This window comes from Passer domesticus, chromosome 10 (genome assembly GCF_036417665.1).
Source record: "Passer domesticus isolate bPasDom1 chromosome 10, bPasDom1.hap1, whole genome shotgun sequence".
Lineage (NCBI taxonomy): Eukaryota > Metazoa > Chordata > Aves > Passeriformes > Passeridae > Passer > Passer domesticus.
Window position 1 is genome coordinate 32,694,038 of NC_087483.1, and position 24,632 is coordinate 32,718,669.

The 24,632-nt window shown below is 41.3% G+C and overlaps 1 protein-coding gene across 5 annotated transcripts in view; it reads right to left on the minus strand.

Annotated features, from left to right (window-relative positions):
- Positions 1–24,632, minus strand: part of SEMA5B (semaphorin 5B) — a 268,694-nt gene that overhangs the window by 171,916 nt on the left and 72,146 nt on the right. For 4 of the 5 annotated variants that reach the window (XM_064435011.1, XM_064435010.1, XM_064435014.1 and 1 more), the window contains exon 2: positions 13,391–13,451. The gene's annotated coding sequence lies outside the window, so the exon portion shown is untranslated. Of the gene's footprint in view, positions 1–13,390; positions 13,452–22,796; positions 23,020–24,632 lie in introns of all 5 variants that reach the window. The other variant, XM_064435012.1, reaches the window with a different exon arrangement.

Genomic DNA, 24,632 nt, shown 5'->3' on the forward strand with positions numbered 1-24,632 from the left:
ACAAATGAAAAATCTTTTTGTGGGTAGGCATAGGGTTAGATTTGTGGTTTTAAAGGTCATTGCCTAAAAGCAGCCCCACACCAGGCAGAAAGGAGCTTTGCAGTTGGTCGGCTTCGGCGGATCCCACACTTTGAGGAGCGCTGGCAGTGAGGTAATCCCTTAGGAATGTGTGTGCGGTTGGATGGCTGTGAAAAGAGAGCGGTCAGCTACCAAAGCTCTGTGCTGAATATTCACGTCACACACACACAATCATTTTTCTTGTTAAGTATTGAGAAGAATGGGAACATTATAAATGCAGTATCTTCTCTGGTTACAAGTTTAGCCACTTTAAAAAGATCTCAGCCCCTGCTCCTCCACTCCACCAGCTGTGCTCCACCTCCATTCCCAAACCTAATCTGCACACGCTGAACTTTATAAGACATAAAAAAACGGGGGGAAAATTAAATACAACTGAACTAAAGCTGAACAGCAAGAATTGTAAAAGGTGATGATGCAGAAAATTGTTAAAAGCGTTTCAAGGTCACTTGTCTATCTAAAAATGACTCTTTATTGAACATATGGGGTTCCATGCCACATGACTGGGTTATATCCGTATCCATATTCAAAGTAAGTGCTTTCCTGTCTACATGTTGAGGAGTCATTTTAGCCAACAACAGATGAGTTTGCTTTGACAAGGCCGAGTAGTATTGATAGTGCTGGTTGTTGACAATATCTTTATTTGCTAGAGGCACGTAGCAATTTGTTGCAGGGAGACAGAGTAAATGTTGATCAGGCATCCCAGCCCAAAATCAAGACCATCATGGAAAGTTTCCCACTTATTTTTGTGAGTTTTTTATCAAACCCTAAGCAGGAAAAAAATGCAATATAATGCTTTCAGTCGCTTTTCTGATCATTTGCCAATAAGGCTAGACAGATAATCTTCCCTTTTATCTTTTTTTTTTTTTCCTTCTTTTTTTCCTGTTTCAAATGGTCCTGCATTGGCATTTATCTGTCCATTTTCATATGTACTTGGTCACCCTCTGCTTAATTCAGGGGGCTAGGCCTCACAGTTTGCCTGCACAGAAGCAAGATAACAGCTCATCACAGAAGTAATTTTCAAATTAATAGTATCTACAAAAAAAGTGAGAATTAGACCAATCACATGCCTCATTTGAAAATAATCTTTTCTCTGTTTTCTAAAAAAAAGTTCCAGATACTTGAACTCACAGGACTAGATTAAGTTTCTAGGTCAGTAAACTCCTGATTATGAGATGATTAGCTTGAATGGCACATTTAAACACCAATCTCTTTTCTTGCAGGAAACAAACAGTTTAAGCATGCAATTCTTGACCTACTCTAGTACCTTTAAACTTACTATTTAACAAAACAAAAGAAAAAAGGGTGGTGAAAAGTTGCCAATCCACTTCAAAGCTTCTTCTATATTTGTGGGTAAGCTAAGTCCAAAAAGGATTAATGAATGTACTCAGATGAAAACTCACTGGGAACAAACTTTCTAGAACTAAGCAGTGAAAGCATCAAACAGATGCTCCATACCAGGGGCCAGAATGCACATTTACTTCAAATGTATTACAAATGTTAGCCTTCAACTTCTAAGTATGCACACAGAAATGTCTTTACAGCTGTAACTGATTTCAGCAAGGTCTTCAACAACGTGGCACTGGGGAGGATGCTGGATGGTGTCTGGTACTGTTTATTTCCAGCTGAGGATTGCCCCACAGTGTAACTCCTCTCCCTCAGGAGACACTAACTCTCCACAGACACTAAATGACCAAGCCTTAAAATCCAGCTGTTTCCATTAGCTGAAAGCCCTCAGCTTTACCAGTGGGAAAACTGAGATACAGTGCTCCCAAGGGACCCTAAGGTACAATTCCCTTGTCTGCCGAGGAATTTAAGGCCCCTAAGAGACCACATCTTAACACTATCCCCAAGCATCTCACAACAGGATGTGAAATGCCCACTTTGTACAAGGAGGACCACTTTTTCACTCTCCATTAATGAAGTTCATTAACTCACACAGACAAAGGGTGCTTTCTGGGTTTCTATCTCTACCACCATGACTACAGCAAAGTCTGCTCATGATTCACTTCCAGAATGGTTGTCCCCACTGGAATTTCTGCAAACAGTGCATCTCCCATGCAACATATCCAGGAAGCTGAATGTCTGCATGAAATTATTTCCATAATTTTGAAACTGTCCCAGTTCCACATGTTTGGAAGGAGAGAACCAGGGGCAATGGTTGAAAAAATTACACTACTAAAAAGTTATTTTCCTTTCAACTGTTGTATCAAGTTCATTAATACCTTCTGCTGTTGGTGAAATGATCCCCCATTAACATTTCAATTTATTATTGCTGCTCCATTAATGAGACCACAAGAAATGGAAATGAGGCCTATAAATATGCCGAGAGTTAAAGTCACGAATCGGAACAGCGTGCGCACTTTATGAGGAATGTTTTGGTACCACTGGCATTCAAAACACCATGGAAGGATGGCTCTGTCTCACGAGCATCTGGCTTAACAAACAACATCCCAAAAGGTCCAAACAGAAAACCACAATTCCTGAGACTACAGGTTAAAGTATCAGCAGAGTCAAATCAGTCTTAACCCCAGCTGCTGAGCTCCATGTGGTTCATTGTCAAAATGCTTTCTCAGCGAAGGCCACTGGGACTGTTAAACTTCAACAAGCAAATTCGGCAGGAGGAAGGACTTGTCTCCATGTCCTTTGTTTAAAGAAACCCCTTTATTTAAGGTTAAATATCTGCTTACTGGCACTACATCCAGTACTGGAGGATATTGATCTCTTGATAGTGCATCACATCTTCCAGGAAAATGGGCAGGCTACAAATAAGAGAATTCCAGTCTTGGGAACCACATTAGGATTCATTTGAGAAATAAATTTATTGCCAGGTAGCCTTTTAGATCCATCAGCCTCCCACAGTTCCTCTGTTGATATTTTCTCCAACAAACAGTGAATATCCTCCGTGGGTCAAGAAACATCCTTATGCAAATGGCATTACTGCAGCTTGCATTTTCAATTATTAATATTCCACTTCCCATCTTACAAATGTTTTCAGAAAGGAGGAAAGCAGAAGCTCATTCCCCTGGGAACAAAAACACAAAATGCGATACCTTACTGAGTTAGGAAAGGGATGCCACATCATGCTAGCAACATTTCTGTTTCTGCATTTCATTTCTCACTACTGATTAAAAATTATCAATTCTACCCCATTTTTTAAGCCTAGCTGACAGCACTAGGCTTATGCTAAATTAAATGTGTAGCGCTATCACTAGCACTATTATCTTGGAAGGAACAAATTTATAATTATTACGTTATTTTTTCTGATTTATTTTCCAGGAATCTCAGATTTCATGACAGGGACTGGTTTTGCTCTGAGGTCCTGCAATGTCAGTGAGAAGAGAACACTGCAGTCCATGCTGCTCTTAAGCATTAACAGAATAAATGGTCTAAATTAGCCAGTTTGCCAAGGCAGCAATAGTAGGTTTGGAAAAAAACCCAGATACCTTCAGTAAGATGAAATAAAACAAAAACATGAAAAACAAACTATTTAATGAGAGCACAGGCTATTTCAATAAATCTAGCTATTTGATAAGCAGACTGCCACTGTCAGCCTTTTATCATCTGTGAAAATGCATGATGGATCTTTTCTGTTTGCTTGCAATTTCAGACCTTCCATTTCTGATCAACATCAGCATTTTGCTCCAGTGCCTCTAAGAACATGGGTTGCTAGCAACCAGCCAGATTCCACCTTTCAGGAAGACTGACAACACAGGCATGGCTCAGTGCTGTGTACATATGGCACACAGACTGGGTAGTTCAAGGCTGTTCAAGTTCAACTTTTCTGAGTTTGCCTAAAGGGAATGAAAACGGCTCCTGCTGAGAGTGCATGCACGTAAAGCTGTAACAAACATTTAATTTTAGCTTCTCTGAAACAGAATTACTCTGTGCATTCTGCACTACCAGTTCCTACTGCTGCTGCTCAGATGAGGTGTGTTTGGCGGGTTATTAAATCCCATATTAATGATCATCCTCCCCCAAAATGCTGAAATATAGGGTCCTGAGTGTGTTTCAGTCTTACTTTTCCACACTTCTTTCAATTCTTCCACAATAAGCAGATAAAGTCATTATTTGGATGAAAAAGACTTCAGGCCAACACAGACTCACAATACTTTATCTAGCTTTGTGATTCAACGACACATTTTACCTTCTATGTAAAATAAAACTTGCTCAAAGGAAGAAAAAAGCTAGAAAATAATTTTAAATGTACAGCAAGTTCTAGGGAAAATGCTGAAACAGCTACATCCTGTATGCACTGTTTGTTTGTGCTGAACCAGTTTGCAGGAGAGAAAGGCTCAGATAGGATTTTTAAACTAGGCTGGTGAAAAATGTTTCACCCTTCAACAGAGTTGATTTGAAAGGATTATTTCTCTGCTACACTCTGAGAGAGCAATGCTGCCAAATGTCATGAATCTAAAATGCTTTATCTAAATCATAAGGTACCGCCTGAAATCATGTGTACTTTACATACCATGCAGCCTCTTTCTGTCCTTTTGCTGAAGTTTAGGTATAAAGCTCAGAGGCACTACTGAAACTACACCAGAAAACTCTATGGAGGTTGAAAGTGCTTGAACTGGAGCAAAGCAGAAGTAACTCCATCAAAGTCAGCTCTTTAGTGCTGACATTTATCTCATTTATGATGGCTAAGGATCCAACTCTACTATCTAGAGATTGAAAGATGCTAAAAAAAGGGACTATTTATATATGATCTACCAAATATAAAACATGTGAGTGAAATGTAGGCAGTGATTCATCTCACCCTACTTTATTCACCTGAGCTAAGCTAGGCTTCAAGGCCTTGGCACGTCAGCAGGAGGAGATCACAGTCCCAAAGGTCACCTCTTGTCACCCATGGGGAAGGCCTTTCTGGTGAGCCACCCTTTGGAGATGCTCATCTCCTTCCTCCACTACACAACAAAACTGGGTAATGACAGACTGTCCCAATCAGTTGTAACAAAACAATCTGATGGCTATGTGAAATACTGATCCTCCCTTTTTTCTCCCCCAATATTTTTGTGTCAGCATAAATCCACTGACTTCTGCAAGGTTATTCACACTCAAATCCATCCAGTCATAATACTGTCCATAAAGCCTTGTTCACCTGGACTGAAAGCTGCTGAGGATGCTGATTTCAGTTGTCTTAACTTCTCTAGAAAAGCTGCCCAAAATGCAAGAGACTCACAGATCATCCTTTATGTAAGGCTTTTCATTACTTTCATCCACGTTTTACCTCAACAAGAAATTTGGTTTGACACTGGACAACTCTACCAAAAAACCCTGAGAAATATAAAATACTGTAACAGCCCCTCACCACAGGATGAATTGTCCTGGATATGAAGCAAAACTAGATATTGTTCACACTTCACTGCATCACTTACGGTGAATTTTGCTGAAGTTTTTGAGAGTTAATAAGTTGCCTGCTTCTCTTTCAGTGTTCAACAGTGTCAAGTCTGTATAGAGAGAGGTACAGAAACAGTATCTGATCTAAAGCTAGAAACTAAAGAGCTTATTTCCCCTCATCTGGTGAAGAATTCAGTAAGCCTCTTAGGCATGTGGCAGAAACCACAGTAAGGACAGTATAACCCCTCCTAGAATTGAAGGATCAGGAATAAAGTAAGAAACAAGACGTAAACGAGTTGTTAGAGTATGCTTGGGGAGCGCTTTAATCAAAGGTGCTGGGTCATCATTGGGTAGGTCCTTCAGCAGACACCACAGCACTCACTTTGTACAGGGAACAGCCTGGGACTGTGCCCAGGCTTGACTCAGCTGGGGCTAATTCCACCTTTGAGCACCTCTCTCTTCCCCATCTGCAAAATAGTGATAACTCCTTATGAATAAAAATCAGTATATGGGAGCTAAGCCTTATCCTTCATGTCTTCAGGCAGGCAGCACCCTGGGGAAATCAGTGTGGGATTTTCCAGGCAAAAGGTTAGAGGACAGAGCCCAAAGCTGTGGGACAAAGCCTGCAAAAGGAGGAAGGGGTAACCCAAGTACCCTGCCCTTCACATATCTCCTGAGTGGTGCAAAGTATTTCCCCAAGTTTGTTGTTGCAAAGCAAAGCTGAGAGATATTGCACCTCTACAGAGACATTTCATCAGAGGACATCAAAACAAGTTTTGCCTTTGTTTTGCCCTTCACAATTTAAAAAGGCATCTCCCAGATAAACAGATTCCCTTCTTACTTAATTGTCTCCAAGCATGCTGCTTCACCTGGAGCCAGCCTCTGCAGCAGCTACCATTTTGCTCCAATACGGTAAACATCCTTTCTTCCCTTCCCCCTCCTCTCCCCCTTCCTACCTGAGGAATTCAGCTGCTTGCAGAAAAACTTGAGAAGAGAAAAATGGAATAAAATGTTGGCTTCTATGGCCCAGAACTAAGAACTGGGAAAAAAAAGTGAAACCTTATGCCTTGTCCCCAGTGGCTCAGGGACTTGGAGCCAAATCAAGGCCATGAAAACAGAATATTGCTCTTTGTTTACTAAAAATAAATAAATAAATGACTACTCACTCCTGCCCTTTGGGATATGTTTTCTAAGGAGGAAGAAATTCCCTGTGGAGTTTATTATGTGTAGAAGGGATGTGTGCCTCCCAGGGAAAAGCAGTGGGGGTAGTTTTTCCCTTGGTGATTTCTTTCCTGCCTTTATATCACTTTTTTATTAATTTTTCCAAGTCTCACTCCCCTCCCTTCTGCAATAAGTGAAGCCACACAAAGGAACATGCAGGTAATTCAGCCACTCAAAACTACACAGCATCTCCTTTCCTATATAAACAATCAGTGTGTGGCCTGGGTTTCATTTGCAACTGTAAATGAAACAGGCCTACAACTGTGTTCATAATCCTCCTTAATTGAATTTCTGTGACAAAACCCAGACAAAATTATTACCCTCAAGTTAACAGTTTGTGCGAAGTAGCCAAGGGTTTCTGGGAAGCTTTAAAACAAATGCAGGACAAAACTGGATCCCACAAAGCAGCTATTTGGTGGTGGTACCATTTGTTTGAAGCGGGGGAGGTTTCCCTGGAGGAACAAGGTCATTTTAATATGAAGGACAGGCCAGGAATTCAACACAGGCCAAAATAAAAAGTGAGAATTAAATAAGCAGTGGACGAGCTTGGATGTAAACCAGCACATGCTGTTCACACCACAGCTACTGGAAGGAGGTCTTGGGCTGTCCTGGCTGTTTGAAGGACAGCATCATTCACAACTTGGTGTGGCTCATGGGACAGTTTCACAAATCCAGAAGGACTTTAAGCAACTGTTAGGTTTGTGTTGAAGTTCCCACCCCATTGAAAGGGTATCTCCTTTTAAAGTTTGCATGTAATAATTTCCTTCAACTAGATCATCAGTTCTGTGGTAAACATGCAGTGTCTTAGTAATGATGTCAGACTGCTGGTAAAATATCTAAACTTACTTTTAAAATGTGAGAACCACTGCTAAATGAAAGCAGTGATGCAAAAAGGGCACTGTCCTGCAGGGCACTCCCACAGTTTGCAGAAGAAAAGAATTAAAGCCTTTCCTGTTACCCAAATTTAGTGTTTGTTTTTCTTTAGATGATACAGATGTTTTCTTGACAAATTGGGCAAAGTTGATGGGAACAGAGACGTCTGTTTGCAACAGCTAATTTTGTGTGTCATTGCCATGTACTTGGATAAACATTCTATATTTTACCCCAAAGTACCATGTTTAAGTCATTTCTGTATCAACTGGTAACTAAAGCAAACTAGCAAAGCTATTAAGGATCAAAGCAGGCTCTCTATGCTTCAGTTTACAGAGTTGATCAGAGCAGGGAAAACCATGTCTTCCCAAGGCAGTGCCTGCCTGGGTTACTGCCCCACATGCTCATAGAAGTTAATATCCTTTGCATTTTAAGCAGAAGGCAAAGCTACAAGGGAATGGGGAAGGCTGAGGTAATGGAAATAGAAATCCTGCAATTCCTCAGTATGCGCCCATGTCTTGTGTGTTGCCCAGCCCTCTTTGCAGGCAGAGTTGATGGAAATTCAGGGGTAGAGGAGGCTGGTGGGACCTCATGTTAAAATTTCTTCCAAGTAAAATATTGCTATAGGTGATTAAATGAGCATTCCTGTTCAGACACAGGCAGGCAGAGACGAGAATTCATTTCCACAGACCTCTGTGCCACTGCAGGATAGTGGGTCTCTGTCCCCACCCTCACTTGCAAGGCACAGCTGACATAATGAGGGATCTCAGAAGAGTTTCCAGGAGATGTGTCCATTCCCTGAGATTCAGAGTGGTAACTATCAGGTGCTACTGCTTTCTTCAGTGCCTCTGCTGTGCCAAACATTTCAGCAGTTGCATTAATACCTGGCTTTGAGAGATTGCTCATTAGCCCTTGGGTCCTGTGCCACTTTAAGCAACCTTTTCAGAACAACTTTTTTATAGTTTGCATGCTCTGTTTTTCCTCAGGCCACAAGTTAAATACACTGAACAACACTAGTGAAAGAAATAAACACTGAGTCAGAAACAAAAAGATGCATACGCACACCCTAATATCCCCCCCCAACACACACACATACACAATCAGGGCCAGAGATCAATGTTTTCAGGAAAAGGCATGAGGGAACAAATTATCACAGTGCTTTGTCAGTGGTGGCAAAGGAAAGAAAAAGAACATTCAAAAGGGTGATGAAATGTTTCAAAAAAAAGCAATATATTTTTATGTACTTGTAAAATCCATTGGCAATGACTTTTCTGGTTAATTGGTTCCATCTTATTAAGCTAAAAATGTATTTGTAAAATCCAGACATATTCAAGCATAAGTCCAATTTCTTCACCAAAAGCCAATACACCATTTCAAAAAAGAAAATTCAGCAATATGAACTATTTTCCATTAGCTTGAAATCACAGCACTCATATTGGGAAGAGAAATGGATAGAGTGCTTGACTTCTCTAAAATGCACTTTGGAAAAATCACATAACTCATTTACCCCAAAACTGCTGTCCTCTTTCTCCCTGGCCCTGTGAAAATGGATGAATATTTTGGACCAATTATGCAATGATTTATAAACTAACATTCTGCTATCTTTCCTTGCACTTGTCATGTTCGACTTCTTCCCCTTTATTAAACCACTCTTCTTCCCATTAAATAGTCCCTCTGTCTCACTTGCCAAAGAACTGCCAATGGGCCCCTGATTTTACAGAAGAATAGACTCAGCTTTACCAATGGAAAAGGGCCTCTAATGTACCATGGACACAGCACAGTGAAGCATGGTAATTTGCCTGTGTTAATGATGCTACTTCACAATGATCAGGAAAACAAAAATCTCTAATAGCTAAATGACACCCAGTCCTTCTGCAGCCTGTTTAATTCAAAATCAGTGGGAGCAAAACCCAATATCCTTTAGGAGATGAGCTAAAAGTGGTTGCAGTGTTTCTTTTCTTTACCTCCAAATTCCTGATTGGCATTGAATCACTAAAATGGGTGAAGGACAAAAAAACCCCAAACCAAGTGTTTCAAAATGTTTTAACCGCTCAAAAGCAAGTGGAGAAAAAATAATGAACATTTATGTAAATATTTTTGGACATACTTTACACTGACATGATTTTGTGCAATATACGCCATAAAGCAGGACTAAAGTATAATTCATAATTTTCTCTTTTTTAGGTGAAAAGAGGAAGCCATTTCTGTGGGAAGGACAGAGCAGCAATCTGCATGTGCCATTGCTTAATTCTGAAGATGCTCCAGCTCCACAAAGCTCTGAGCTCTTGGGTGCTAAATTAACTCCAAGAAATGTCTTCAGCCACAGATCTCATCAGAAAGCTTCTATGAGCTGAGTTCCCTAGGCTGCCCAGCACTGATTGCTTTGGCCAGTCCAAAAGTCATTGCTCCAGAAGTCAATCTTCAAATACAGCACATCAAGCTACTCCTCAGTGAAACTTTGCTCTCATCTTTGGCCAAACACAACAGGCAGAACAGCACCATTTGATGACATTATTTGGAGGGCACAAGAAGGGAACCAGGGATCATAAACAATCGTATGTTGCATGTTTGGTAATCCTTTGGCACCATTGAAAGGTTGGAGAACAGACTCAAACACAGGTTTATGAAAAAAAAGATGAACAATATTTACAATATTACTCATATAAGTTTCCAAGGACAGAGGGGGTGATTTGTCATCCAGTTGCAGTTCTGTAGATTTTGTAGCTGTCTGATTGGCACACTCCACACGTTTCTTATCCAAAACTTTCTGGTACAACTGTGCAAAACAGGACCAGGACTTGAATTCAAGAGTGGCTGAGAATATAGGACCAAGCCATTTCAATTTCATCTCCATTTCATTTCACAGACTCCCACGGAATCACTTAGGTTGAAAAAGACCTCTGAGATCCCAAGTCCAACCTCTGACTGACCTCCAACTTGTCAACCAGACAATGGCACTTAGGGCCACATCCAGTCATTTCTTGAAGACCTTCAGAGATGGTGACTCCACCACCTCTGTGGGCAGCCCCTTTCAGTGCAATCCTTGTCCAGGCATTTTCCAATCCATGATGTTCATTGCTTAATAAACCCTGAGGTAAGACCCTATCCCCATTAAGCTACAGCTTTTACTGTAGAATGCTTAGGGTGTTGTTTGGATAGAAGCAGGGGGTGGGGGAAGTAAGATTATTTAGTGTAGAGCTCTACACTTGATTCTCCTGTGCTTACCACAGGAAAAGTTTGTCAATGCAGGTTGAAAATAAGCACCTGAAGACTCTCTAAATACCTGTTTATTCAATCTGGAGTAGCGCTCAAGGGGAGTACTAAAATCTTCAAGACAAATACTACACACCACATATTAAAAGTTCCCCAAAATGTTATATTATTAATTATTTTTTACTAACATGCCTGCTTCAACTAAAAGACATGCTCTAAAAATCCCACAAGATGGGTATTTCAATAGCTGGCTGAATGTTTTATTTCCAGAAAATGTGTCTATAGCACTAGCAACCAGACCTTGGGAGAGATATAAGCAAAGGAGCAGTGACGTGCCTTAAACACCAAATGATTTACTTTAATTTTAAATAGTAATATTTTCTGAATGAAGAGTTTTGATATCTTTCGTCTTGTGTTTTGCAGACTTTGCCAAGTTGAGACCATAATACTTATAAGCAATTTATCAGCAAAACCATGGCTGGCTCTACAGAGGCCTGATATTTGAGAGCTGCCTAGGCAATCCCACTGTGAAGTCAAGGGGCCAAGGAAAGACTCCCAGCTGTGGCCCAGCAGAAGGCTTCTCTGTCACAGCAGAGGTCACAGTTGAGACAGCTATGATACACAGAGTATCATCATACAATTTCAGAGGGCTTTAAGCATTTATCCAAACACAGTAACATTGCATCACTTCAGAAGGCTGCAAGCATCTACTCCTTGTTCTTTAGCCCAGCCTTTTATACCCCTCAAGTTGATGCATTGACCCGTGTACCCTCTGTTCCCTTTGGTGGCTGGTCAGTGCCCCTGGGCACTCCATGGCTCATTGCTGTCAGTGCTGTTCACCTGCTTTTCACAGCTGCACCCACTGGGCATGAGGCTCAGCCACAGCCCCACTCCCATCACCACAAACTGCACCTACACTTCTCCAGTGGGGCATTCAATCTCCCAACCAGGCCTTGCTCAAAGCTGCTTGGCAGTGTGCAAAAGGCATGGCATCTTCCAGGGGCTGAAAGCAATACAAACCTCACCCCTGGGGCAAAATTCACACCTCCAGCAGAACTAGCAGAGATGCTCCTTCAGATGGGCCAGGGCAGGAAACCAGAACAGCTCTCACTGCTAGCAATGAACACCATCCCCTCTTCCTGCCAGCAGAGCACAGTACCACGCCCACCTTTGGGGCAGCAGAAGCCCTGCAAGCAAAGCCAGAGGCAGGGACTGAGCAGGCTCACAGGCCACAGCCACCTTGTAGTGTGGGCAGGGACATCCCTGTGCTGCAAAGCCTTGGGTCCCTCCGTGATCACATCAAGGGAAGCTGCAGATCATCCCTCCTGTGCCCTTACCTAAAGCAACAGCAACACAATAAAAAGCCATGTGAGCAGGAAGGCTGGAGGAGCTCACAAGCAAAGTTTCTTTCTTGGTATCTCTCTCGATATCAAACTGCTCATGTGAACAGTACTGCTCATCTGTGGGGTTGCCAACACCTGGAGATGGTGCAAAGTTCTTGTCATAGCAACTTAAGTATTATCCATGATTGTCCCTCTAGATTTTGCAAGATGAGTGCACAGGCAAAATCATTATATCCATTAATTTTAAAGTAGTGATACCTCTTTTGCTTGCTACTTTCCAGGCAAGCAAAAGAGGCATTTAATAGCTGCACACCAAGGTGTGCAGCTATTAAATGCCAACCACAGTTCCTATCACCCTTTTTTGTTCTTCACCTTCCTTTCACTGCGCATTTTCCTCAAGATCTTTCTTCCTTGATCTTCTTGAGGAAAAATGGCCTCCTTTATTGATTAAATTACAAATTCCAATGCCGGATGATTGAGTTATATGATAACACCTGATGAAAGACAATTGAAATAAATGGAAAAATTAGCACCCTCTTTATTACAAAAGGTTTGGATGTTGAGTGGCTGACTGAATTAAATGGAGATTGAGAATATCTGAGAGAATTGATTAGGAAAAACAATGCAGAATTCAGAAAAGAGATACCAAAATTAGCAACTTACTAATTCACCTTCAAAAAAGATGGAAAAAGTCGAGAAGGAGAGGGAAACTGTATCCTTTTCATGCATTCACAATGAGGAATTGCCACAAAAGTAATCTCTGTGATTGCTTATATCAATGTGAGATATCTCTGTGATAAGAATTTTAAGATACTGAACTCTGACATCAAGTTACCAAAGGCCAACAAATACATGACCAGGTCAGCAGCCTCTAGGGTTCATTTGTTCAGTTTCTAGTAGGGTTCATTTGTTCTAGTTTCTTTTTAATTAGTATCACAAGCAAAGGAAGGTTCTGTGCCTGGGAACCAATGGCATGCCAGCTTTTGGTAATGTATCATTGCATTTTATTCATTGCTCATAGATGCTAATGAGATATTTTTAATTTTGTCTGCTTGTAACGTTTCCTGCAATACTGACAGATGTCTTGGGCTTTATTCCTGCAGATTAGGCAACCATTACTGGAGTTCTTAGATTAAACAAGAAGCTGATACAGCAAAGCATCTTAAATGGCACAATTGACTTTGAAACCATGTCTTCTCTCAGTGACTCTCCTGCAAGCTTGTTGTGAGGTAGACAGGGTCTAGCAAAGAAGAGTTCTAGCAAAGCTCTGGAAAGAGTGTAAACACAGCTCTTAAACAAGTCCTGCAAGCATGATATTATTTACTTACAGCTTCTGCATTACTGAAGTGTCATATTCGAAGTCATGCTCCAGGGAGAATCTTAAGTGACCTGTGGAAACATCAGAAAACGAGTCTTCAGTGGATATTTCTTACTACATCTTCTACAGATAGGGGAGAATTTTGACATTATTTGGAAATCAAAACAAAAATATTCTTTTAGTTTAACCACAAAGCAATGTAAAAATTTTCCTTAATCCTTAAAGCAAACTGAAGGTTGCTTCAAAACTAGCTTCAGCTGCAGTTATTTGCTTTCTGCAAAAAATCCTAGCCCACAGATTAGGTAGCAGAAAATGTTTGTGGAAACAACAAATATTTTAACGCAATCAATCTGACTAAGAAATTTTGCAGCCCTCTCTGAGGTTTTCATAATCCTAAATGCTTCATCCTCACAGAAGATACAAGGAATCACTCTTGCCCCAGTTTCCAAGTGGGAGATTTGCACCAGTGAGAAATATAGGCTGTGAACACATATCTTACTCCTCATTGCAATGCTCTCTTTGGGAACACTCCTGTCCCCACCATCCATCACCCTGCCTCACCATTCACTCCTGCTGGAGTTCATTGCACCTTCCCTTCTGCCAGCTGAACTACAGATGTGCTCAGGTTAGTCCAGAATTATTTGAACTGCTCAAGTAAATGCAGGAGTTGTAGCCAGATGATGTGAGTGCAGCCTACACGATTTGCCCCCAGTCTCACAGCAGGCGTGGCAGGGCAGAGAGCCTACACGCTGGCTGTGAGCCATAAACCCCCTCTTTGAAACACCAAAAGCAAACCTCAGAATGAACAAATTTGCTCAAGAAACTCTCATCTGAAAGGTTATTCTCACTGTTTTCACCCTTGTGTCTTATCCAAACCCCACAACAGTCTCCTGAAAGTAAAAAGGCAAAATTTATGAGAAATTCTAACAAATTCTAGATTAGCTTGGGCTAATTTATCCTTTAGTTATGGCAACACCTCAAAGCCTACCCTGTGCCTGAACTCTTTGCATTGAGCACAGTGCAGGCATTGGCTGTGGTAGTCTCTGCTCCCTGGAGCTCACCAGCAAGAGATCAAAGAGCAAAAAGTGTAGGCAGGGAAAAGACAGAGACAGCAAAAATTGGAGGACACTTCTGTACAATGGCTTGTGAGCATAAATCCCACTCAGCCAGTAAGAAATGAATCACTGTGAAGAGATTCTGACCCTGCTACCCATTATGCTCGACAGACAAACTCAATGAAATAATTTATCTAGTTATTTACATGGCTTCCATTAGAGCAATGTCTGAGCATTCACAAACCAGATGGGTTTTTCCTCACTGTGCTCCTGAGAAGGAGCACATGCTGCTAACGCTACATCATAGACAAGGAACAGAGATACTAAAAGGACAAAATGCTTTTTCCAGGGAAACTAGTATCTGATCTGACAAAATTCTATATAATGCCAGAAGGCTTCTGTAGGTTAAGGTGTTGCCCTCAGGGACAGGCCATCAGGCTTTAGCCATAGGCAGACTTCTTACCACCCTGGTAATTAGTTTTTGAACAATGGCTTCTATACAGTATGAATCAGGAAAAGTGAAAGGGAAAAAGGGAAAGGGAGGGTAAAAAGGGAAAATAGGAAAAAACATTATAAAGTCCAGTCATGATAAATGTAGCACCATCTGAAAAAAACCAAACTGCAGAAACAGAGGAACCAGTCACACAGTTCACTGAGAGGACTGAAGCAATTGTTTCCTTCAAGAAACCTTATTCATCACATTTCCATAACCCAGAAAAGGCTCTCACAGTCCTCTCTTTCAACATAGACTAACACACATACAGACTCTTCACATTTCCTTTCTTCTCTTATCAGTCTTTTCCTCATGGAAGAAATAGGAAAGGGATGAAGATGTGAACATTTCTGCAGCTGTACTACGAGGACTGAATCCTGGAGTTGGGACACCCAAAGGAACCCAGGGGTGACAGAGCACCCAGAAAAGGACCCAGTCTTCACTATCAGATAACTTCTGCTTCTTTAAAATGGTGACAGTGGAAATGCTCCTTTGGTGATATCGCAGGAGGCAGATCAGAGCCCAGCACACCAGCTTGTGACAAAACAAGATCCATCTGTTAGCTCAAACCTCCAGGACTGGCAGGTAGTCTTTCCTATACAGAAAGCCACTGGACAGCACAAACTCTACGTTTCATCAGCAGAAGAATTCTGGTCTGCACACTGCCTCTCTAAACATAATAGCTCCCTTTGGCTAGAGAATAGAGGATTCCCTAAATGAACCCTTTGATCTGCAAGACACTGAGCCTTCTCCTGAAATTTCTTCTCAGACATTTGAGTTCCCTGCCGGGTTACAGCATGAAACCTTTCTCATCTCTCCATTAAAGCAGCAGATAGACAGATGGGATAGTCTTAATCTTTCAGGACTCTTGAAGTTCATTTCCCATCAATTTTAACAGGAATGCTCAGAGCTCCTGTTAAGTTTAAGGGAACCAAAGCTATAGATTGTGCTCAGTCAAAGCCAGGAGAATCCCAAGCCTGGTAGTCCCTCCACAGGCTGTCATCAATTAAAAAGAAGCAACATAATATAAACAACAGTATAATGTCCAAACTTCCCCCTCCACACATGCTGCCAAATAATATTTGAAAACTCTTTGAGCATTGCAGATAAAAAGCCCATTAAGTGCTGTTAGTGGAGGTGGAGCTGCACCAGAACCACCACTGGGTCTAAATGTCTTCTATTTATTAATGGGTTTTATTCTCTCTTCATTGCCAGTCAAAGGCAACAAGGTGTTATTGCCCTTTTGCAAGGTATAAAAAATCCAACACAGCAGATGGATTACACACCTCACCCAAGGTCTCTTGGGACACCCACATTTGCACAGAGAACTGATCCCAAAATGCCACATACCCAGTGCCCTGCCCTTCCCTCCAGCCCAGCCTAATTCTCTAAATTTTGTGATTCAAAAGTCTATTTAAAGCCCCTACAGCTATGGGTGTGTGCAAGGAATTAAGGCTGAGCCAAAAAGTTCTACTGGAGCAGCTCTGGTTGAGATTCTTGGTAAGAGTGAAATTTCACACAGAGCTGGGAGGGTTTAACTTGACATGAAAAAAAGGTGGCGTGTGTCAACTGGGTTGTGATGTGAACCCCCAAGAAGATGCAGCAGCAATGCCAGTATCCCCTCCCCAGCCTATCTGCCCTGTAAATACTCCAGTGGTAGCCACACAGCCGAGCACAGGTTTCCCAAGCCTGCTCCTTGCTTGCATAGAAGTGCTGCTATGAAACAGGAAAAAAGCAGATACAGAGGAAGAGCTACTAATACCTCTTGAAGTTTCCCAGTGTAAATGGAGTGGCCAGGCATAGTTACACACTGAAATGAGGCAGCCAGGAGAGCTGACAAAGTTCATAGTCACACAGCCATGGTTTGTTACTCAAACCATTCTAAGCTCTTTAGGTAAGCTTTGCTATTACAGATGGTATTGCTTGCCCTAGATCTGATGTCCAAAATGGGGTTGCTCTCTGTAATCCTTCAGAGGCTGCTTATAAATCAGAGAATGCTTCACCTCTTGACACATGGCACTAATAGATGATAATGTAAATGGTGCAGTGTTTTAACCTTAACAGGCATTTGCTTAGGTTATTTTAGACAAAAATGAGGTCAGGAACTGTGGTCATGAGCCTTAATCTCAAAGAGACTCAGTCGGGAATCATCTGGAGCCCTCTGGCTTGTGCAGCAAGCAAAAGGCTGAGGGTGCAAAGGGGGAGTGGGCTCTGCTGTCCCACTCCTGCACAGCTGCTCCCCACAGTGTCCCCTGCACCTCCCACCTCCTACTTTGCCTATAGTAAGAAACAGCAACTGCAGTATAATAATTGCTGTGGAAATTATTTTGAAGGCATCAACCCCTAAACACAGAGAGTAAACAAAATCTGCTTCTGTATGAGCTCTTCCACTTTTCTCGGGCATCTGAGGGAAGTCCTTTATAAACCATGAGATAAGAGCAGACTTGCTGTTCAGACTGCATATCTGCCTGGTTCCTTAGATACCACCAAAAGCCCAAAGGCACAGCTTGGCATCTCATCCCCTGCTTATAAACTCTTTCAGAAAGTTACAGCTGATTGTGACACAAAGATGATGAGAAATGCGGAGCTATTTGTGCTATTCTGGAGAACATGCCAAACCCTGTATTAACACCCCCAACCCTGTTAAAAACAAAATAAAGCAAAAAAAACCACCAAAAAACAAAAAACCAAAAAACAAACCCAACAACCAAACCAGCAAAAAACAATCCTTCTGTTTGCTACTGATTAGGCAGCCGAATTAAAACTGATGAAGTGATTGGATAGGATCCAAAGCTGTTTATCTGCACATAAATCACAGACATGCTTTACTCAGCCAGTATGGATTTACTGAGCTAGAGGAAAGACCTCGTACTCAGAATGCTGATTATTACAGCAATTAAAATATCAGTGAAGCAAACATTTTGGGTAGAAAGCTGTTAGGGGCTACTGGAGAAATCATTCCATTAAATATGAACTCAATCAGGTTTCAAATTTTTAAAAAAGGGAGTTTTAATAGAGGGTTTCTTTTTTTCTGATTAAGTATATGTTGCTAGAAAAATCAAATTCAAACAGAGGAAAGATACAAAATAGCTAGCTGGACATGCCAAAGGAGATTAGAAAGGAAGGCTGATACATATTTTATGATCACAGGGGAATAAAAAAAAAATAAATTGAGAGATGCGCTGTCAAACCAGACACAGTGTTAATAGCAAGAGTATATGGCAGTAAGAACTGCTGTTCCCACAGCTATTAATGTAAAACTGAAAATTTGGAGCAAGCTGCAGCAAAGAAAAATAAATCACACTTTTTTTTTCAATTTGAAAATATATATGAAATAAATCCCTACCCCCATCATTCACTCTCTGCATCCCAAACCCCCAACACCAAGACTGTCATTTCAGCAAGCTACAGCTTCCAGGCAAGTGAGACAAGTGACAATTTCTTCCTATTAATCATTGCTAATTTATTTATGTAATTTTTCTACTTATGAGAATCATTGGCCTGGAGATTATTTCCTCTTTCCCCTTTGAGTCCTGAGAAACTATTTAACATGGGAAGTAGTTAAGGGGGGTAAAGAGAGGAGAGTGTCATGTAGCCAAGTTACGCATCCCAGCTGGAATTTGGGATGATGTCTTGCAGTTCTGGCTCCTTCAGCCAAGTTTCGTACAGGAAGCACGAACACGCCAAGGGCGCAGCGAAATCCACTGGAGCCAACAAATAGCATTGAATCCATTAACACACTCCTGCCATGGATCCCTTCACGAAACCTCAGCCACCTTGTAACCAGTTTGCTCATGAGGTAGCTCAACAACCGGTCTGCTCATGAGGTGGGCAACAACCTGCAGGGGAAAGGTCCAGGAGGCAAGGGATCCTCTGGTGAAGCATCCCAGATGCAGAGTGTGTGTGCAGGTGGGATGTGTACCCAGAGCCCTTCCAGAAGAGGCAAACACTGCTGATATATCATGCTTATATGGAATAGTGGCCATGGAAGGTCATGGTGTCACTAGTGAGGTAAAGGGCAAATTGCTGTGAAGAATTTCACTAGGCCCTTGAAGACAACTCACTTCTTGCCCAGAAGGTCCTCTCCAAGCCTGGGATGGGTCCAGAGGTGCCACAGAGGAGCAGGCATCCCCATCAGTTCATGCGGGTTTTGCCCTTCCACAAAAACCTGCTTCAGCTAGGAAAAAGGGCTAGGAAAAGATTTACAAAAATTGTAGATTAAAATTTTGTAATGCATGCATTACAAATCTGATTGTTGTTTCAAAGCTATCAGTAGCAGGAATATTTTCACCAACCATAGAAATACCTCCATGATAACTTTCTGGAGTAAGAGATAACTTTTGAGGAAAGTAGCTGACAAATTACTTGACAAATCTGTCAACTACTTTGGAGCCATCAAGATAAAAGGCTTTATATGTTGTATGATTTTTAATGTATATATATAAAACACTTTTATTAGACTGTTGATAAAAGCCTGAGCTACAAAGGAACTTTTTCCCCCAGCTGAGAAAAGGCAAGCTGCTAGACAAATCAGTTCAATCTCTGCCTTTCAAACAATATAAAGCAGTATAACTTTCAGGAGTAACACCTCATCTGTTTTTTTCTCCAGACTGCCTATCAGGAATCAAGCATTAAGTAAACATTTGAAAAGTGTTCCTCTGAGAGCAAAGGTTTAGATTTGAGTCACAGGATCCATTGAAAAGAAAAATTGCTTCTGTGCATTGGGACAGTGCCTTCCCTTCTGAAAAGTTTCTAAAAAGAGCAAATGGAGATAATCTTTTTACAAGGTATAACCCATATAGAAATTCATTATTGTTTCCCTTTTAAAAAAGTTTAGATAGTTCAGAAAGTGAGAATGGAATCACTATTTTAAAACTATTAAAAATATGCAGAAGATTTTCTAACAACCACAGCCAGCAAAGGCATGGTTAAAGTGCTTTATCATCGTTTAAAGTGAAGCTCCAATTGAGGAGAACATGAGATAAACAAAAGAGGTAAAGACATAACAGAGTCCTAAATCACTAAGAGTATTTAATCCAGAAGTGGGGGTATATATACCCAGCAATTGTTGATTAAATATTTTAAGGATCTATTCTTCTTCCAGCACAAAACACTCACTAGAGTGGCTTCAGCACTGCAGCTCCCTGAAGGCTGCATTACTGCTCGTTAGCCCCGTGCAATCACCACTGTGGATGCAGAGCTGAATGGAATCATTGTTCCTGCTGCACAAAAGCTAAACTGAGCCTCCAGAGAAGGTGAATGATTTGCAAAGAATTTTACAGCAGACCAGTGGCAGCTGGGGGAAGGGGGAAACCCCAACTTACCAGCCGATGCTTCCCAGACACTATTGCTTGCAAGAACACCCTGAAGTTAGGCATTATTTTTATTCCTGCCTTTTCCATACACAGCCATGACTATTAACTTAAGACTGTCACCAAAAGCATGTACATATCCATGGAAGGTCACAGAGGCAGGGCCCGGGATAGTGTTCGAAGACAATACTTAGCTCTAGGTTCTATTTCCAAGAGCTGTGAAAGATGAACTCTTTCCTTCAGTGTATTTAAATTGGAGATGAAAGTTTGATCCTAAAAGGCCTAAACTAGACCTACAGCTGCCTGGAAATAGTCTTCTGTCATAGCCAACATCAGTCCTGAATTAAGTCTGATTACACAGGATTAAGTATAGCAGGCACCTGAGGACAGAGCATAATCTCACACCAGAGCACACTGGATATGCAGGCAAGGCAGGGTAACTCATGAAGCCAGAGAGAGTGTCCTGGACGGTCACACCAAGCTGCACACTTTTCTTTATCACTGATTAATTTAGGTGAATAGATGAGTCAAAAATTCAGAGGGAGCTGCTGTTCATTACTTTTTTCCCCCTCTTTGGCTACTCCAAGAGACCTTTTAAGGGACAGGTGATCTTTTTAACATATAGTTTTTGTTCTGATGAGCACTAAATCCATGAATATGAATATGAAAAGAATTCAAGGAGAGACAAGAAATGACTGCAAACATATTTAGTTAAATAAAATTCCTATTCTTCCTCCAAAGAGTACAGCTGCACCATTTTGGTGCAGAATGTACCAGTCTGGACAAGGAAGATCAAAGAAGTAAAAGCCACTGAGCCAAGTTCACCATTCACATTGTTTCAGCCAGACCCAGGACACTGAGAGCAGCTCTGCCCAGGAAATCTCCAGCATGACTCTTTTTTGATTAAAGCTTGATCTCTTGACAATGACACATCCAGTGTTTTAGTTTTGCCAGGTCTTTCAAAGTAGAGATGCGAGGGGACCAAGCCTGTGCTGCTGGTCCTGTTGGCTGCTCGGCTTCCCACCAGCTCACGCTGCAGGACACGGGTGAAAGAGCCAACAGGGCCAGGGCTTTACAGGCCAGTGACCCCCAGCCATGCCACAAACCAAAGTACTGGAAGTCCAAGCAAAGTTTAACATCAAACTCACAGGGCTTTTAGGATCCCTGATATGCAGTCAAACAGTACTCAATAAAATAACATTCTTCTGCCCCTAGACTGGCCAGGGTACAGGAGAGACTTGCTCGAGCAAGACTCTGGAGCATAAGGAGCACATGCCTATATCTTTTTTCTAGACACTGTGGCACTTGATCGCTCTGGATGTGTATTTTTGTCCAGCAGCAGAGTTAGGCCATATGATCCCATTCTCCCTTGTGAGATGACCAAGTTTTGCTCAGTATAGCAATCTGCAAAAGAACAGTGTATCTGGGATTTCTGGGGCTTTCTGAACACGTCTCTGCAGACTGTTGCCTGCTAATGGCACCACTTGATTGATTGATTCCTGCAGCCTCCTTCACGTCTCCTCTCTTTCAGAGGACTCCCAGCCTGGGAGCTGTCTGCAGGACTGAAACTGACACTTCCCATGGAAAAACATTTTCTGGACCCATATGTCTTTGCCAGACAGACCAAAGGCAAATGAATCAATATGATCGGACCAGACCGGTTGTTCTGAAAAACTCTTGTGTTGGGTCCATCATTCTACAAAATCAGAGAGAAACATTTCATATTTCTGTTTAAATAAAAAAATAATTTTCAATAAGGAATTTTAAAATGTCTTTCCTTTTTCCAAACTGAAATTACAACCTTTCCAAAGTGGAAACTCTTCCTAGTTTCAGACAGCACATAATGAGCACAAACTATAAATAGTACCTTCTTGTAGCGCTCCTGTGGAAAATCTGCTGAGCTTTTGTGGGATATATTCTAGGACCAAACTAATCAATTTCCACTCAGCATTCCCCTGCTTATACTACATCACATCTATGTGCCCTGAGTAACTGAGAAGTAGTAGGTTCATGTGTAACAATGGACTCTGGCAAAATACACCAACACTATTTTGGATTTGAAGCTGTATATCGCCAGGGCCTGCAGCAGTGACCCACCTTTTTAGTTAACTGTGATTTCCCCACCCATTATACAGCAGCAAAAAAGTTGCATCAATTCCCTACTGCATCAGGCACGCAATTCATTTATAACCACATTATTAGAAGAACATACATGCTTTACAGACAGTCGGAAATATAAGGTTTCTAACAAAGTCAAGAGAGAAAGTCCCACTGAGTCTAATGACAGCAGAGTTAAGTCATTGAGCCACTGGAAAATGCTGCATCTAATGTCTGTCATTCTTTGCCTTTTCCAGAATCACAAATAGGCTGTGGCAGCCTCAGGAACAGTGGACAAGTCTTCCAGTTCCCAGATTTGTGCTTTAACTACTTGACATATCCTCTCATCACTGGAGCAGGAGACAGAATGATCAGAGACCAAAACCCCTCACACTGAGCCATCTGAAAATATCATGTTTCAGCCCAACACAGACGTGTGTCATTCCATCACTAACTCACCAGCCCAGAGGACAAGTCCAAGACAAACGTCCCGGCAGCAGTCCAAGGTCAGAGTCCCAGAAGGTAAACCCGTCAAGAATGGGTGATGTAAACGCTCCCTCTCAGAGACAGTCCCACTGCAGGCTTCTCTGAATCCCTTGGACTCTGCAAACTTCCTTCTCTGGCATGCCTCGTTGGACTTCTTCCTTCTATTTTCACATAACCTTGTTTGTGGATAATTTATCTATTTTAAAAAAAGGGCAAATTTTTCCTTCATTAAAAAAGAAGTGCATCTGCATTTGGCTGACACAAATAATGGTGTTACAAAGTCCTCTTTGAGGAAGGATCTCTCTACTTCACGTCCTTCCTCTTTGCTGAGTTATGTGACAAAGATCCTGGGAAAATAGCTCATAAACTTCATAGTAAGCATCACCTCCCCTTCTCCCTTTCCCCTCCTCACAAAAATTTTTGAAACAATTTAAATCATCCCATTCTGGGTCTGAGCATTGAGTCTGATATGTCATAATTTCTGAAGGGCCTACTTTTCTTCCATCACCGACCCAGAGACAGAATCCCTATTCAGTGTAAATATGACTCAGTTTAATTTTTCCAAAGACCATTTATTTTCACTTTCTGGTATACACAAGTAAGTAAATATTACTTGGTAGGGTAGAATTTCATGAACTCCCAACTAAAATGAGGGCTCCAGATCACTAGATGCAGCATAAACATATGGTGAAAACTTTGTAATCGTCCCCAAGACTACAGAGGCATCCTGTGAGGCAGCCAGGAAAGGAACTGAAGTCAATTTTCTGAGTCCCTATGTAGAGTTTTAAATATAAGCCATCTTTCCTACATATCTCTGTTCTCAGAAAACACATATTTTCTCAGTTTCTGCCTAGCTAGCAAATATCAAAAGCAGTTTTCTGCCTCCAGTATCAACTCAGTTACAACAATTTTAATTGCAATTGGTTTCCTAAGTCATCGTCTCCTCTCACAGTAATTTTTGCTGAAAATTTACCTCCTGTCATTGCATGGGCTCCATTCTAATCAAGCTACACTTTTCTCTCCACATTTTGGCACTGCATTTAAAAATCAAAGTGCCAAATCCCTCTGTGAACTACTCAGATGCAGCACTTATATATGCCTATCAAATTCATAGAGATGTCAAACTTTGACCCTAAATAAGTTGATATATGAAAACATGACAGTGCTGCTTTGGCTAGAGGAAAAAAGAGATTACTTGTAAAGCCTTTATTTAATTCTTTGTGTCTGTATTTCAAAACAAGCGATTATAAATCTCCTCAGATTGTTCTAAACAGTGCAAGTAAACCTATCAAAATGAGATGCACATGCCAGCATCTCATAAATGCTTTTCCAAGCAGAAATGTTAAGCACAGTTGCAGGTCAGTGCAGTCCTGTAGTAATTACAAGTGCTAAGAACAGAGCAAAGACCAGATTCAGAGCAGAACACATCCTTTTTCACCTATAATGAAAATAAATTTCAAAGAAAACCCAGGAGAGAGTGAAGGAAACTTCAGAAAAGTAATGAAATCCCAAGCCTGCCACTATATGCAGGGCTAATGATGGCTCTGTTAGTGAGCTGAAGAGGAATGGCACTGAGGATGGAGAATCTGCCAGACACTGACAAGCCTAGATAAAATGAAGAGTTATAAACAGTTATAAAGAAGGACGTGTTTCCCCCAGTGATGAACTACTCTGTTCAACTGCAGACCCAAAGCAAACATAGAACTAGCTTACGGTATCTAACCAAAAAGTGTGACTGACACCTACTTAAAGGAGAGAAGATTTTTTAAATAAGTTCCTTAATTTAACAATACAATTAAGACTTTCCTC